A 17122-nucleotide genomic window follows, 5' to 3' on the forward strand; every position below is an offset into this window, starting at 1 on the left:
CTGGGGGCACGAGATGAAAACATCATTCTCCCTCTGTACAAATCACTAGTCAGACCACACTTGGAGTATTGTGTGCAATTTTGGGCGCCGGTGCTGAAGAAAGACATTACTGAACTTGAAAGGGTTCAGAGGCGGGCTACTAAAATAATAAATGGAATGGGTGCATTACAATACACGGAAAGGTTATCAAAATTAGGTCTATTTACTCTAGAAAAGAGAAGACTTAGGGGAGACCTAATAAATATGTACAAATATATCAGAGGGCAGTACAGAGATCTCTCCCATGATCTGTTTGTACCAAGGACTATGACAAGAACAAGGGGGCATTCTTTTCGATTGGAGGAAAGAAAATTCCTACATCAGCATAGAAGAGGGTTCTTCACGGTAAGAGCAGTGAGGCTCTGGAACTCTCTTCCTGAGGAAGTGGTGATGGCAAACTCACTGAATGAATTTAAGAGAGGAATGGATGCATTTCTTGTTAGCAAAAGTATAGAAGGTTATAAATAGCATAATCTTACAGGTAGATAGAAGAGCGACCTAGATTATTAGAGGAATGGGGGGGCTGCAATACCAAGACAGGTTATTAAACTTGGGGTTAGTTAGTTAGGAAAAACAAAGGCTTAGGGGGATCTAATCACAATGTATAAATATATGAGGGGACAGTACAGAGACCTTTCCAAAGATCTCTTTACACCTAGGCCTGCGACTGGAACAGGGGGCATCCGCTACGTCTTGAGGAAAGAATGTTTAATCATAATCACAGATGAGGATTCTTTACTGTACGAGCAGTGAGACTATGGAGCTCTCTGCCGTCTGATGTTGTAATGAGGGATTCACTAGTAAAATTTAAGCAGAGCCTGAACGCATTTCTTGAAAAATATAATATTACCAGTTATGTATATTAGATTTTATGACAGGGTGTTGATCCAGGGAACTAGTCTGATTGCCGGATGTGGAGTCAGGAAGGAATTTTTTTCCCCATTGGAGCTTATTTGACACATTGGGGTTTTTTTGCCTTCCTCCGGATCAACATGTTAGGCTACGGGTTGAACTAGATGGACTTAGAGTCTCCCTTCAACCTTAAAAACTATGAAACTATGAAACTATGAAACATGTCGCTGAATCTTCACCCGCCCCCTTGTTCTTTTCACGGCACTCGCTTCTTTTTCTCTCTAGTTTCGTTTTCTGACCGCGCGCTTTGCTACACGGCCGTGTTCCCAGGGGGCGGGGCTTCGTCTTTCGCGCCCTTTCTGCGGGGAAGAAGACTCTGGCGGGAATCTTCGCGCCAAAAGATGGCGGCAAGATGGTGGATTCTGATAACTTTGCAACGGATCACCACTGACTTCGCTTCAAGGCGCACTTCACTAGGTAAGTGAATAGGTAAGTATCCTGTTCGTGACGCCAGAAGAGTCGATGTGTACCGGCCCGCACTCGACTGCAGTCGAGCCGCTCGGATCCGGGCTTGTTGGTGGGTGGCTCGACTGCCTCCGGTCCCGGGGTCACTTTGCTCTGAAAGGGGATGCTGGCGCTTTCGGTGGGGGGTTAGGTAGGTGAACAGCCGGAGCCGCGCTTGAGTTCGTGACGCCACCCACAGGATGGGGTGAAGGTAGACACCACCGCTGCAGTTACGGGGTACCCGGGGGAGATGGTAGTGCAGCCAGATGTTAACCCCTCCGTGGGCAGGGATGATCGCCCCGGGACCCGTTGGGGATAGCTGGGCGGTGCAGGGCGATGTGCGCGGCCGGAGGGCACTATTGTACTCACTGTTATTGACACACACAAGTCACTGGTAAACAAAGTTGATGGTGGTCGGTGCCCGCAGCCGGCTGCGGTCGGGTCCCCCCCGGATGGTGGTCTCTGCCTTTCTCCCGCACCATGTTGTGTAGATGTAGACTGCCTGCGCTTCAGCGACGGGAGTCCACTCCCTGGCTTTGTGTATGACGGGAGAGCCCGTTTGCCCGCAGATTCTGGCCCGCGGGATCTCCCTGTCTGTGCGGTGGCTTTCTATACCCCTCGGTGGGCTGTTGTCTTCAGTCGGGACTTGGGTGGTAAAGAACCTATAGTCCAGACCGCAATCAGTTAATTAACTCAGTCCAGTGGATTCTGGACCTCGTTTCAGGGTCTGAGTACCCTCTGTGTGCTCCGGTTTCCGAGTCGGTTCCCCGTGTCGGTACCGGTGGGCCACTACCCTGTCCCGGTCCACCATGGTTCCACCGAGCCATCTTCCCGGCTTCTGCAGGCTGAGGCCACCGCTTGCCTCCTAGCCAAGGTGTTCGGGCTACGACCCTCACACCTTTCAGACTGTCACCGGCTTGTCCCACAGGCCTGACCTCCTCCACTCCTCAACTCTACAACTCGACTGACTGTTTCCTGCCTCAGGCCCTCTGAACTCCTTGGTGGGCGTGCCAACCACCTTGCTCCATCCCCCTGGTGTGTTCATCAAGCACTGAGGGAGGTGACTAGGATTTTTGTGGTTGGCTGATGACTCCTTTTTAGGGGACAGGTATTGTGCGGGGGTCTAGCTGTGACTATCTGGCTAGTCCAGGGTGTCACACTTACTACATCCATTCATGGTTGTTACCCCATTTGTTCAAACACTACAAGTGGCTTGCACTGTGCTGTTCACCGAGCGTACCTGAGCACAGCAATGCTCGCGCAAGTGGTTTATATACGTTCGTAAAGCAGCCAACCTCCGAACCCAAACTCTTTTTTTTTTTTTTTTAAAGTCTTTATGAGTAGTGATAAGTGAACCTGAATGGTAAAGTTTGGCATTCATACCATACACCTAGTGTCCATGTCTCAAACTCGAACATGGACTTCTCAGGAGGCCAAACAGTTAGTTTTTTTTATTCTTATTAAGTGCTGGGGAGGGAAGGGAAATCTGTGAAATGGTAGAAAACAGGGTACAATTGAATGGGAACAGTAAAAAACAGCTTTTGACATTTGTCAAGTACTGACTACAATTCTCATCAGACCCGTGACTCAGCACTATGAAATCCCTGCCCTCATTCCTTAATAATAATAACAGCAAAATGACATGGGGTCCCACCAGTAGCGTACCTAACGGGGGGGGGGGGCAGAGGGGGCCCCGGGCCCCGCACTCAGAGGGGCCCACCTGTAGCATCTGCTCTGCGGTAGAGCAGGGAAAATAGTAAATCCGGCATTTGCTGGAATGGGCGGGGTGGGGTGTTGCGAAAGCACACAGATCAGGCTACAGTGAGAGAGCAAGAGAAAATGAAAGCAAAGTGGTTATTGGTGAAACAGCAGTCAGCAGGGGGCTGTTGTGGGAGGCTCCACCAATCACAATGTATGTTGCTCTCTCAGGAATCTGACAGGAGAATGAAGGCAGCGCTGAGGAGGAGGAAGCCCTGTGCCTCCAGTCACCGTCTGCAGATCATTGAGATGTGCGGCTAGCAGGCAGAAGAGTGTGAGGACAGCAGCTCTGCACACACTGCAGCCTGTGCTTCTGGTGAGTGGAGGGCAAAAGACTCATCACTTCCCGGGGGAGGTGATTGTTTCATGTGAGGACAGGAGAATTTCTGTCCTGTTCATTATTTCATATATGTGATAGAATCCCCTTTCCTCAATGTGGCGTGCAAGGGGCTTCAGGGTCATGAAAGTCTGGAACAGTGTGACCACTGTCCTCTATCTGGACCTGATGGGGGTGGAGGGGGAGTTTAGGGATGTGCAGGTATGTAAACCTGCCCTGTTACTCTGAGCTGTCACTCTGCCCTGCCTCTCTGCGCTGTCTCTCTGCCCTGCCCCTTGCGCTGTCACTCTGCCCTGCCTCTCTGCGCTGTCACTCTGCCCTGCCTCTCTGCGCTGTCACTCTGCCCTGCCTCTCTGCGCTGTCACTCTGCCCTGCCTCTCTGCGCTATCACTCTGCCCTGCCTCTCTGCGCTGTCACTCTGCCCTACCTCTCTTCGCTGTCACTCTGCTCTGCCTCTCTGCAATGTCACTCTGCCTTGCCTCTCTGTGCTGTCACTCTGTCCCGACTCTTTGCCTTGTCACTCTGCCCTGCCTCTCTGTGCTGTCACTCTGCCCTGCCTCTCTGTGCTGTCACTCTGCCTTGCCTCTCTGTGCTGTCACTCTGCCTTGCCTCTCTGTGCTGTCACTCTGCCTTGCCTCTCTGTGCTGTCACTCTGCCTTGCCTCTCTGTGCTGTCACTCTGCCTTGCCTCTCTGCTGTCACTCTGCCTTGCCTCTCTGTGCTGTCACTCTGCCTTGCCTCTCTGTGCTGTCACTCTGCCTTGCCTCTCTGTGCTGTCACTCTGCCTTGCCTCTCTGTGCTGTCACTCTGCCTTGCCTCTCTGTGCTGTCACTCTGCCCTGCTTCTCTGTGCTGTCTCTCTGACTTGCCTCTCTGCCTCGTCTCTTTGCCCTGTCACTCTGCCCAACCTCTCTGCACTGCCTTTCTTCCCCGTCTCTCTGCCCCATCTCTCTGCCCCATCTCTCTGCCCTGTCTCTTTGCCCCGTCTCTCTGCCCCAAATCTCTGCCCTGCCACTCTGTCCCATCAGCTCCTCCAGCTTATGGACTGTGCAGTATCTGTATACAGAAACCTGCTGTATGGTGCTCCTGTTCTGATACTGTACTGAACTGTGGCCATAGGACAATGCAACCAGTAATAGTGAGTCAGTGACCCCTATTAAAGGGTTTTTTTTTCACTTTAAGTTAATCTTCATCTAAGAGCCTTTACTGCTGTTGTCTGGTATTGACCGTTTCGCTGATTTTACGATGACAGTTCAGCAGCCAATCAGTGAGCTCTGCCAGTGTAGCCCGACCGCTCCGCCCAGAGCTGCTGAACTCACTGATTGGCAGCTGCACTGTCCTCGTGATCAGTGATACAGTCACTGCCAGACTCATTAGTTGTTTCCCAGTCTGTGTCTCGTGCGTAATTTTACCCTTGCAGGTTTACCTGTGAGTTATTAGACCTCATCATGTGGATGGTGGTTTGTATGGGGCACGATGGGTCACTATAGTGGGGAATGCATTGGGTGCGCAACTTAACGCGTGGGGACAGCATTAGACGTTACACAGATCCTCAGTGTACAGACACGGTGTTACGAATCAGCGCCGCCATAGCCAAAAGCAGCCTGCTGCAGTTCCTGTTGCACCCAGGTGCCGGCTGCCGTTTTTGGCCGTGGTCGTCCAGCTGGCTGCTTCCTCCTCCATGTCTAAATGTGAAGAGGCGGCTAATGCGCATGCGCGCGCCGATTTACCCCAGCCAGAGCCTAAGTCCAGTATTTCGCCTAGTGATCATGCTCAGCCTGAGAATGTCAGTTCTCAGGCTATATCCTTGGTTCAGGCTACTGAGCATGCTCCTACACTTAGTGCGAAAAGCCTCTTTGCACAGATACTTGGACATCGTGCCGTGTCTAAGTCCTGTGTTGTGCCTATTGAGCATGCTCAGGCAGATAGTCTGATTACTGAGACTGTTGTTCAGGCTTCTGAGCATGCTCAGGCACTTAGTGCATCAGAGGCTAGGTCCGGTAAGCACCTCACTGGGCATGTCCGTGAGGTGGCAGGCTCTGATAAGCCAACACGCATCAGGTGTCCTGATGATGTGGCCACTCCGGACTGGCTCGTGGAGGCCCGCCCCTATGACACGGCACCTCACTATTGGTTGTCAGACGATGACTGGTGAAGTGTTTGGGGTGTTGCAGCCATGAGGTCATCAGTGACGTGGCAGTTCCGGATAGGCCACTGGTGATGTCGCTGATGACATGCACTCCGCTATTGGACCCTGGAGATGCCATTGTGGTCCACCCTGGGTTTGGGGCGGTCCCAGGTTATAAAAGGGGCTGGAGACAACATGGAGGTGCACTGTCTTCTCATATGCTTGTTGAGAGCACACCTCCATGTATAGAGCCCATTGTGGAATAAGCCTTTGTTTGGAAGCAGTAGGTACGGTTAGGCGTCCGGTGCTTGTCATGCCAAGACACACGTGGCTCAGCACAATAGGGTCAGGCGCCAGGCTTCCACCTCCTACCATCCAGTCTTGCTTGTGCAGTCCAGTGGAGTTAACTGGGCTGCGGCTGCTGCGCCACCTGTCCGGTTGTGCCCCCTACACACACGGACAGCGTACCCCAGGACCCCTGTGGCGTTAACAGGGAGTTCCTGGGCTGGGTGTGTGGACCCTGTTCCCCTCGTATCGGCTTCCCAGTCAACGCTACCAGTGTGACCACCTGGCCTGACATGTCCTGTACACACGGTGGCCAGTTGAGATCCCTGGTGGCCAGAAACGCTAATCGAGACCGCTCGGTCTGACGTGTCGTACACACATGGCTGACAAGGCGCTTTCGCAGCGGTTTTCCAGTCAACTCTACCTGGTCACCACCCAGCCTGACGTGTCCCCTGTACACGTGGTCGGTGTAGCGCCATAGGTACACTGAAACGCTAATTGGGTTGTCGTCCGGTCTGTCGTGTCCATACACACGTGACCGGTTCCCAGGTCTCCTGGGTTATGTCAGAACCACCCAGCTCTGTATTCTCTGCCTAACCTTCGGGTTGCCAGCAGCTCCTTTATCATCTGGAGCACGGTGGGCCCCAACTAGCGATTGGGATATTTACCGCCTTATCCTGATCTGCCAGTCTCCCCATAACACCCGGCTCTTGTGCTCACTGACATCTCTCTGAGGCCTCATTCTGATGTCCGTTTTTCTCATGCGAGTTTTATCTGGGTTTCTCACAGATAGGGCCCGTGCCTATGAGAGTCTCTGGGGCTGATCACAGATAAAGCCCCTACCTATGAGAGTCTATGGGGCTGATCAAATGTCTGTGTTTTTGTGAAGACTTCATGGTTCGCACAAAATCACAGAGGTATGATCTAAATAATGCAAATCTATAAATCCATAAAGAAACTGGAATTACTCAGATGCCATCTGTCTGTTGCCTTGTTTTTTAAAAGAGTGATAGGAGAAGCTGGAGAAACCTCCTTACATTTTTTTTTTCCATCTGAGAAAAAAACTGATGAAACTCTGACACTGACCAAACTGATAAAACATGGACTGTTATGTGTGTACGTGAAAATTCACTGACATGTGAATAAGCCCTTCATTAGGCCGGGTTCACACTAGTGTATTTTCGGTCTGAGCTCTGTCTGTGAAAAATCAGACATCACACTGACATCACTTACAGGACACAGAGCAATGTTATTCTATAGGGCAGTGCTGATGAGCAATTTTTTTTTTCACTGACCGAATCTGCATGTGAAAAAAATCCCAGCATGCACTTGCTTGCTCTGTATGTCAGGACAGACTAGCCCATTCAAGTCAGACGAGTGTATAGCATAAAATGAAATATGCTAATGACACTAAGTAGACTTGAGCGAGTACCTAACTATTCACACTTGTTATACTCGTAACGAATACTGTCTATTACTCGCGTATTCATTCCGAATAGCGTGTGCAATGCAAGTCAATGGGGAAAAACTCGCAATGTAACAAGTAACCCGCATGCTACTCGCACAAAAACTATGGCATTCGGGTTACTCGTTACATTGCGAGTTTTCCCCATTGACTTGCATTGAATACGCTTTTTGGAATGAATACTCTAGTATTAGTACTCGTTATGAGTATAGCAAGTACGAATAGTTAGCTACTCACTCAACTCTAAGGCAGGCTTTACACGTTGCGACATCGGGAACAATGTCGTTCAGGCACACAAGCGATCAGACATGCCCCCGTTGCAGGTGCAATATTCTCAGATGGCACTGTGATCGTTTATTAGCGTTCACACCAAACGACGGCACAAGCGACATTAACGACCGCACATGCGATATCTAATTGTGCAGCGATGTGGTTTGTGTGTGAGACGGTTGCTTGGACTCCATCACAGCACACAGGCATGATCGTTATTGGCTGCGACAGAGGCGTTGTCTTGTATTTAAAACATACACCCTTGGCGCCATTGCGCCTCGCCCTCCTTCTGCCCAAACATACATATCATACAATGCCCCTACACAATCATCGATCGTGATTGGTCTTCATCTTATAGAAAAGGTGCTGATGTGTGTAGTACTACTGATGGAGATATCTCCGTCATTGACGCACGTGCGTTAGGTCTGTTTTTTTGCACATCTCATGGTCGGAATTTTGCCTGCCAAGGTTTGTTTACAGTAATTTACAAACAAGTCTGATTATAATCAAAAAAACAAACAAACACATGCAACAATAAATAAACCACAACGAGACAAACAAAATGCACTGACTAATAATTATTAGTCAGTGCATTTTGTTTGTCTCGTTGTGGTTTATTTATTGTTGCATGTGTTTGGTTTTTTTTATGCCGGATTCACAACAAGCCAAGACACAGTAGACCTTGTGTCTTTAAGGGAAATATTTTCATGCGAAAACTATCAAAGTGTTATATTATTTTTGTTTGTTTTAAACAATACAGTTCCATGCTGATAGCCACATTTTTTTTTTAATTTTTTTTTTTAAATTTTAATTTTTGTGTTTCTGATTTGTATAACAATCAATTAAAACTAAATCTTGTTTTTTTCATACAGACCCTTCCATAAATACGATGTCTTCACCAAGCAAAGCTTTTTTACGAGAGTTTATAGATGAATATAGGGATAATCCGTGTTTATGGCAAGTGAAATCAACAGAATACAGTAACAAGCATTTAAAGAAAGCGGCCTACCTGAAGCTTGTGGAAGTGTTTGACTGCCATCATACCTCACAAAAAGGAACCAAATTAATTGTGCGCAAGAAGTTGCAGGCCTTGCGCACATTTTTTAAAAAAGAGCTGAATTAAGTTGAGCAGTCAAAAAGATCAGGTGCACGCACGGGGGACGATTATGTTCCTAAACTGTGGTATTTCGATTTACTTATGTTCACTAGATACCATGAACTTCCCCGTGCCTCAACCACTCTGTTGCCCCCCCTCGAGACGGCGCAGGCTGACACTGTAAGCAAATCTGTCTTGGAGCAGGTACATTTTTTTTGTTATTTTTTATTTTTTAATGTGAAAAATGTTAAAATGTTTTACATGTTTTTTTCTTTCTAAAAATGTCAAATGTAATTTAAACTTTTTTTTTTTTTTTTATTTCTTGGTTAGTTTACCAAAACCTATTTAAATAATTTTTATTTATATTTATGTTTTGTGGTGTTTAGATGTAACATAAATTTTAATGTGAAATTTTGAATTGTAATGTCAAAAGATAAGCAAGTTTGGCTAAACCTGTGTGGTTTTAAAAAATTATAGTTATATTATTTATAATACAGAATGGCCTTTTAAATGTTTTATTGTATATCATAAAAAAACCCAAAAAAACCCTCATAACTAACCACCATCACTTTTTCCACAGAATTCAACACAAGACAACTTTTGTGAGCCACAAGAAAAAAACAGCAGTGAGGAAGCAGTGACTCAACCACAGGCCAACACCAACACGGATGTGGATGAGGAAGTTGCAGGACCATCCTCTGCCCCGCGTCGAGTCATAACAATAAGGCGAAACACAATTTCCCCTTTACCAGGACTCACCCAGTTGGCAACCTAGCCAAAACACTGCTTGAGCGGAACAACAGACCAGCAGTGAGTCCATTTGCTCTGCTTGTGACCAAAAAAAATGGAGTCATTGATGGATGATCAAAAACACATGGCAGAGCGGTGGATTCTAGAAGTGATTAATGCGGCCAAAGATGGACGTTTAAATAATTTAAACATAAACATTTTGACAAGATACCCGAAAACAAAGAAGGTGACCTTGTTACACCAGAAGAGCCACCATTACCAACAAGACAAGAGGAGACAACACCAACATCTGTTGGCCAGGGAAGGGCTATGAGACGGCGATTGAGACATCATACCAAGCCATATGTACCTTTTAAAAAAGGTTTTGATACTGCTTCTTTGAAAAAAAAAATAGTCTTGAAAAATTAAAATATCGGTTTGTTGTTTGTTACTTACATATAAACTTAAAATATTTTGTTTGTTATTAAACCAAAAATGAATTTTCAAAAATATGTGTAAAATATATTTTTGACATGTTTAGCGTGAATTGTTATGATTTTTTTTGTAGTGAAAAAACCCAGCAAAAATTTTTGGCATTAAAAAAAAATATTAAACTAAAACTATGTTTGTGCTGTTTGCATTTTATATTTTGCTTGAAATTTGTGGATTAAAATTTTGCCATAAATTATGAGACTCACACAATTTTCACATTACATTAAAACACATTTATATGTAAATTAAAAATTAAAACATTTTTCTTTATTAACAAACTAACACCTAATTTAAAGCAAAAATATGTTGTATTTACAACAAAAAACAACAAAAAATTATACTATAAGATATATGTTTACGTAAGTTAAAGGGAAGTCAGAACCAAAAAACCATCTGTTTGATATAAAATTAAAACAAAAAAAAAATCTGGCCAATATTTAAGGACAAACACACCCAAAAAAATAACAAATCTTAAAAACACATAAACAAACACACTTTGTGTTTGAAAGCTGCCTAAAAATTTTGAGTGGCAACCAATAAACCCTCCTGATATTTTTGAAGCAAGACCTCATGTGCCTGAGCCGCAGCACGAAGTCGCCTTGTGGTGGACCTCAATTGACTGAGTGTTGGGTAATCTATTGGATAAAGTGAAAAACAAAAAATAATTAATAAATGTAATTTTTAAAACTATATGTTTTATATAATGAAAAATAAGTACCTTTTATTTTTGGTAAATAATCATCATCATCATTAGAGGAAGAACTAAGCTCCCAACCAGCTGCCTGTGCACCAAAAGCTAAGTGCATATGAAAGAAAAAAAAGAAAAAAATTAGATAGTAGGATCACTATTTATACAATAAGTTATTAAATCAACACTAAATTGTCTTTAAAAAAACATACCATGTGGCGAGCCCACACCAATATCAGCTATCTCTTGTATGTCACTTTTTGGTGACATTTGTGCCTGTTCTGGACTCTCTATATTTCCATTATCACTTGCATGTGTCCATGGCGGGGTGACAGCAGGTGGAGGTGTGTCCATTCTTGCAGAATTGGATGATGAAGGTGTCCTGGTTGGATTGGTTGGAGTTTTTGCAGGTGACACCTCTACATTTCCGCTTGAACTGCATTCTTCTTCTGTATTGGATTCTGTTGTAAATAATAGGAAAGAGGGGCGTGCACACTAATTTGAGGGCGAGGTGCTAGTGAATGGGAAGATCCCTTCAGTATACATATAGAAGTACACTGCACACTCAATGAAATGAATAATGTATTAATTTATTGAAAATTCAAAAAAACCATGCAAAGGAAATGAACTAAAGACAGATAGCTCTGACGTTGCGGCCACAGGCCTTGTTCACAGAGTCTGTTGTGAAAAATAGAATACAAAGAAGTACAGTTAGTTCAAAACAAATAGTATTATGCTACTTTGCGAATTTATAAGAGAGTGAACATGAATATCGTCGGTGATATTTGAAAGATGTATGCATATACAGACATGCACATATATATACATATACACATACATATATATATATACATATACATACACACACATATGCACAATGCACACACATAAACATATATAAGTAGACCATGTCTAGAGTACAATAAGTCAAGAATACAGATTATATCTGTCATAGGCGTATTCGCAGATACATAAAAATGGGAACAAAGGGCAAAGGAGAGTGGAACAAGGGGGGGGGTTTAAGTGACTGGTATCAGCATGAAGTAGTTAGAAAACGGATTAAGGTGGTGGAAAAAAACAGGTATACTACCTGTCACTAATAGTTCTTTATTCCAGGGAGAATGCTAAAAGATAAAAATATAGATATATGTATATATAGAGCTAGGAATATATAAGTGTGAGGTAAATCCGGAGATATGACGATAAATCATGATATTCAAGTATGTCAGGAAGCCCTCTCCTGGTGTCACCCCACCTTTCCTTCACACAACTGGTTTAGCAACAAATCCCATGGCCATGTCCTGTGATATGGAAATGAGGTGGTGTGGGAACAATGGACACAGGATGACTCCCTGCCGTCACCCTGTAACAAGAGTTGTATCTAATTAGCAAGGCTCTGGAAGTAGCCAGACAGAACGACTCCAGTAAAAAATGGTTCATATCTCGCAAGCCATATTTCCGATAAATATGGCAACCATAAAAATGGTGTCTCCGCATGCGGACGATGCCGGCACACCCTTTTTATGGGAGCAGGACATTGGGAAATGCCCCAGGCGTGATATCAGCCAATGGGGAACTGGCAGACAGGTCATGAGTCCCCTCGTTCTGTAGCTAAATTCATAACTGTCACAATGAGAGCATTGGCGTCCGCCTACGACGCTCCCAGGCAAAGATATGGCCAATATCCCCTTTGCTGGATAATTCTGATCCATGCAGGGGGAGTGGCAGTGCTTCCCTGTGAGGTCACTAAGGTAGGAGGGGACCTGGATCTGCCCAGGTTGATAACCCTACTTCGGCCATTTTCCAGCGTTCTTTCCGCTGGGGGCACGTGTAGGAAACATCTGTGGGAGTTCCTAGAAACCTGGTCTACAGCGCCCCCCTGTGGCCAGACGCACAAGGTAACTGATTGAATTGCATACCTGTTTGTAAAACATGCTTTATCTGTAACTGTACTCTGACATATGTATATTCTGTAGATTCCCTATTGTATATATTGTAGTTTCTAGTGTGCTTTAGGCTGATTAAATTATATAATTAATCTTGGGCTGTTCTGTTATCTCGATCTTGAATCCCACGTCTGTGTGTTCGGCTAATAGTTACCGTAAATCGGTTGGTGGCAGCGAATTGTGCCAAGGATTATTGTGGGGAGGCCAGTGAGATTCGGGGAGATTTTATATATTCCGCCCGCGGAGGTCGGGGGAATATACACCTCACTCTCACCGGGGACCCTTCAATAATCGGCATAAGTAGTATAGCGGCCTCCTTGCTTATTGTCGGGCAATTCCATAATTGGCCTGACTATAAGAGGGGCGCTAGAGAGCGCGTCACGTGCTCTGTCTGTCGGTCGGGAGGTATAAAGGAGGGGTGACCCCCACTTGTTACCCCCCGATTGTGACGTACTGGTAGCCAGCGCGGGGGGATTTCTGAGTGACCCCCCCGGTGGTTTGTGACATATTGGTGGCATAGCGGTGGGATCGAGATAATAGTGTGTGTGAGTGTGAGACCCATACTCCCAGACACTAAAGACTGCCTGCAGCAGCTGTGGCTGCTGGGGTCTTCAGACTAGCTCAACACTAGAGTGTCAGAGTGCAGATACTGTAAGGTGTGTGGAGGCATCAGGTGTCAGTTCTGTGTCAGTGACCAAAAGTCTGCAAGAATGGCTGATGGCACCAAGAGCAGAGCTATGCAACTGGCCAATGCTAAGGCAGGAGCCGAAGAGAGGGAGGACGGTGCTGTGGACAGCAATGAGGAGGTTGCCCACGAGTCCTCCAGGAGCTCGACGCCAGAAAACCGTTCTGCCGAGGACATTGCGCAACCTGGCACTGCTGGACAAGATGAGGAGGAGCTCACCCAAGGTTCCTCAACGAGCCAGATGCCAGCCCTCCGCTCTGAAAGGGACAGTGAATCGCCTAGCTCTGCAGCGTGCCGCAGATCACCACGTGCCATTCCACCGAGCCTGGGAGGCTCGGATAGCCTTCTTCAAATGGCTATGGCCCTTCTCCAGGCTGGAGACCAGAAGGGCTACAAGGAACTCCTGGCAGAGCGCAGGGCAGAGCGGCAGGCAGCGCGTGACGCTGAGGCTGCGGAGCGGCACGCAGAGCGTGAGGCTGCGGAGCGAGAGCGGCAGGCAGCGCGTGAAGAGCGAGAGCGACAGGCAGACCGTGACTACCAGCTGCAGCTAGCTCAGCTCCGGCCCTCATCAGCCACACGTGACCTTCGAGACACCAAACTTCCAAAGGTCCGTGTTGAGGACTTCCCAGTGCTGGAGAAGGATGGAGACTTGGACTCTTTCTTGACTGCTTTTGAACGGACTTGCCTGCAGCACCATCTGGACAAGGACCAGTGGGCCAAATACCTGACCCCCCGTTTAAGGGGTAAGGCCCTGGATATCCTTGGGGACTTGCCTGCTGAGGCAGATCAGGGCTACGACACCATCAAGCGGGCCCTGATCCAACAGTACAACCTCACTCCGGAGTCCTACCGCAAGAAGTTCCGGACCCTGCAGAAGGGACCAAAGGACTCCTGGGCTGACCACCGGCGGGCACTTGCCCGAGCTGCCGACCACTGGACCCAAGGCCTGCAGCTTTCCACCGGACCGGAGATCCTGGACTTGTTCATCACGGAGCAACTCTTGTGGAACTGCCCTGAGGATCTCCGCCAGTTCATCCGAGACCAGAAGCCAAAGGGGTCCACGGCTACAGCTGCCCTTGCCGATGACTACACCAACAACCGGGCCCCTGAGGCCAGGAGAGCGGCCACCAGCAGCACCTGGAGAGGGGGTAAGATGAATTCTGCGACTGCCCCACCTGCCCCTAGACTGCAGGGGGTGTCCCCCTCAACTCCCCTCTCCAGGCCCGTGGCGGAACCAAGACGGTGCCACCAGTGCAACCTACCTGGACACTTCAAGGCCATGTGCCCTCAGCGTCCCAAGGCCCCGGCTCCGTCCCCGTCCCAAGGGCCGCCCAAGGTGTATTGTATGGGTGGGGGTGGTGGTAGGTCCCTGGACAGCTTCCAACCTGTCACCGTCGGCCGGTCTGTGACCATAGGACTGCGAGACAGCGCCTCGGAGGTGACTCTGGTGCGGCCTGAGATGGTGTCCCCCCAGGACTTGATCCCTGGAAAAACCCTCGCTGTCTCCGGGATTGGAGGCATTGACCCGGCGCTGCCTGTTGCTGACATTTATGTGGACTGGGGCGCAGGGCGAGGGGTGAGGGAGGTGGGGGTAACTGATCGGATCCCCGCAAACGTGCTACTTGGGACAGATTTGGGGCAGATAACCTCCCAGTTTGGGCCCCCACCAAGGGCTGAACCTTCAGCCAGTACTGACGTGCCTCCGGACAATGTTAATGTGTTATCTATGAATGATGTAAGGGAGGAGGGAGTGAACTCTGCTATTTCTGCTTGCACAGACACCATAGACACACACACAGCTGCAGCTGTGACAGGGGAGGGGGTCAGAGAAAGGTGTGACAATGCCTCTACAAGTAACCAGCCTGTGAGCTGGGATCTGTTGCCCTCTGCAGGGATAAGCAGAGAGCAGGGTGCTGCAGGGGGAGGACCAGTGTGTGGGGTGGGGGCTACCACAGCAAATGTGGGGTCCCCAGAGATTTCACAGCGGGGTTCTGTTGCTGCAGGGGGGGAACAGGCAGGTGAGATTGGGGCCGGTCCAGGAGCGGAAGTGCTCCCAGGTAAGATCTCGGTGCATGGTTCCCCCACAACCGGGGTGTCAGGAAGCCAGGTAGGTCTGCCTGAACCGGCGACTTGGTCAGGAACGGAGGAGGAGCAGGCACGACCCACGGTCGCAGCGGCTGTGGCCGCTGTCACCCGCAGTGGGAGTGCTGGAAGCCAAGGGGCCTCCCGGAGGTCCGATAGCTCTTCCCCTTCTGACCAAGTGGCAGCCGAGTCAGGTGGAGGCCAGGACACAGGTCCCGGGGTACTGACTGAAGATGTGACAGTCTCGTCGATTCTGGCCACATCTAGTCAGGGGTTTCAGGCAGCGTTAGAAGCTGACGACAGCCTGAAAGCTCTTAAGGAGCAGGCGGCACAGCCTCCCTCGGACTCGGACCCGGAGCGAGTGGTCTGGGACCAAGGACGGCTGTACCGGGCCACGGTCCAGCAGGGTTCACCGGAGGCGTGGCCCAGGGACCGACAGTTGGTGGTACCCTATCCGTTCCGGACGGAGTTGTTGCGGATCGCACATGAGATTCCGATGGCCGGACACCTAGGGATCGCTAAGACCAAGGCCAGGTTAAACCAGCATTTCTACTGGCCAAAAATGGGGGCCGATGTGGCTGCCTACTGCCGTTCGTGTGAAACCTGTCAGAGAGTGGGGAAGGCGGGGCCACGCCCCAAAGCCCCACTGGTATCTCTGCCCATCATCGATGAGCCTTTCAGGAGGGTGGCTGTGGATCTGGTCGGCCCGCTGGCCATCCCCAGCAGCTCCGGGAAACGCTTCATACTGACGGTAGTGGACTATGCCACCCGGTACCCAGAAGCAGTGGCCTTGTCGTCCATTCGGGCTGACAAGGTGGCCACCGCATTGCTGGAGATTTTCTCCCGAGTGGGTTTTCCCCAGGAAATGCTCACTGACCGGGGGACCCAATTCATGTCCCAGCTGATGGAGGCCCTCTGTAAGCAAGTCCAGGTGCGACATCTGGTGGCCAGCCCGTACCATCCACAGACTAATGGCCTGTGCGAGCGGTTCAATGGCACCTTAAAGCAGATGCTTAAGATGTTGGTCGACTCCCATGGGCGTGACTGGGAGCGGTATCTCCCACACCTGTTATTTGCTTACCGGGAGGTTCCACAGGCCTCAACAGGATTCTCACCGTTTGAGCTCCTGTACGGGCGACGTGTGCGGGGCCCCCTGGCTCTGGTGAAAGAGGCTTGGGAAGGGGATTTGGCCACCCCTGGAGTGTCGGTTATCGAGTATGTCGTGCGCTTCCGGGACAAAATGCAGGCCTTGACGCAACTGGTACACGACAATATGGCTCAAGCCCAGGCCGATCAGAAGCGTTGGTACGACCAGAACGCTTGTGAGAGGACCTACCAAGTGGGTCAAAAGGTGTGGGTACTGGTCCCCGTACCACAGGACAAGCTTCAGGCAGCCTGGGAAGGCCCATACCTCGTGTACCAGCAGCTCAACCCTGTAACGTACCTGGTCACCCTGGACCCTGCCCGTGGAAGGCGGAAGCCCTTCCATGTGAACATGATGAAGGCACATCATGAGCGGGAGGCATGTGCACTCCCTGTGTGCAACCTGCCCGAGGAGGGAGAAGCGGAAACCCTCTTGGATATGCTAGCCCAGGTTAGGGCAGGCGGATCCATTGAGGATGTGGAGGTTGGCCACCAGCTCTTGGAGGACCAACGGTCCCAGCTGTGGGCCACCCTACACCCCTTCCGGGGGTTGTTTACCAACCAGCCCGGAAGGACTGACTTGGCTGTCCATCACGTGGACACTGGGGATCATCCCCCGATCCGG

General features: G+C 49.0%; 1 long non-coding RNA gene across 1 annotated transcript; it reads left to right on the top strand.

Annotated features, from left to right (window-relative positions):
• Nucleotides 1–3323: 3323 nt before the first annotated feature.
• Nucleotides 3324–10081, top strand: LOC142290463 (uncharacterized). The gene is made up of 3 exons (XR_012750317.1): nt 3324–3469; nt 8509–8936; nt 9313–10081. It is a non-coding gene; the product is annotated as an uncharacterized LOC142290463 (long non-coding RNA).
• Nucleotides 10082–17122: the final 7041 nt, after the last annotated feature.

Source organism: Anomaloglossus baeobatrachus, chromosome 2 (assembly GCF_048569485.1).
Source record: "Anomaloglossus baeobatrachus isolate aAnoBae1 chromosome 2, aAnoBae1.hap1, whole genome shotgun sequence".
NCBI lineage: Eukaryota > Metazoa > Chordata > Amphibia > Anura > Aromobatidae > Anomaloglossus > Anomaloglossus baeobatrachus.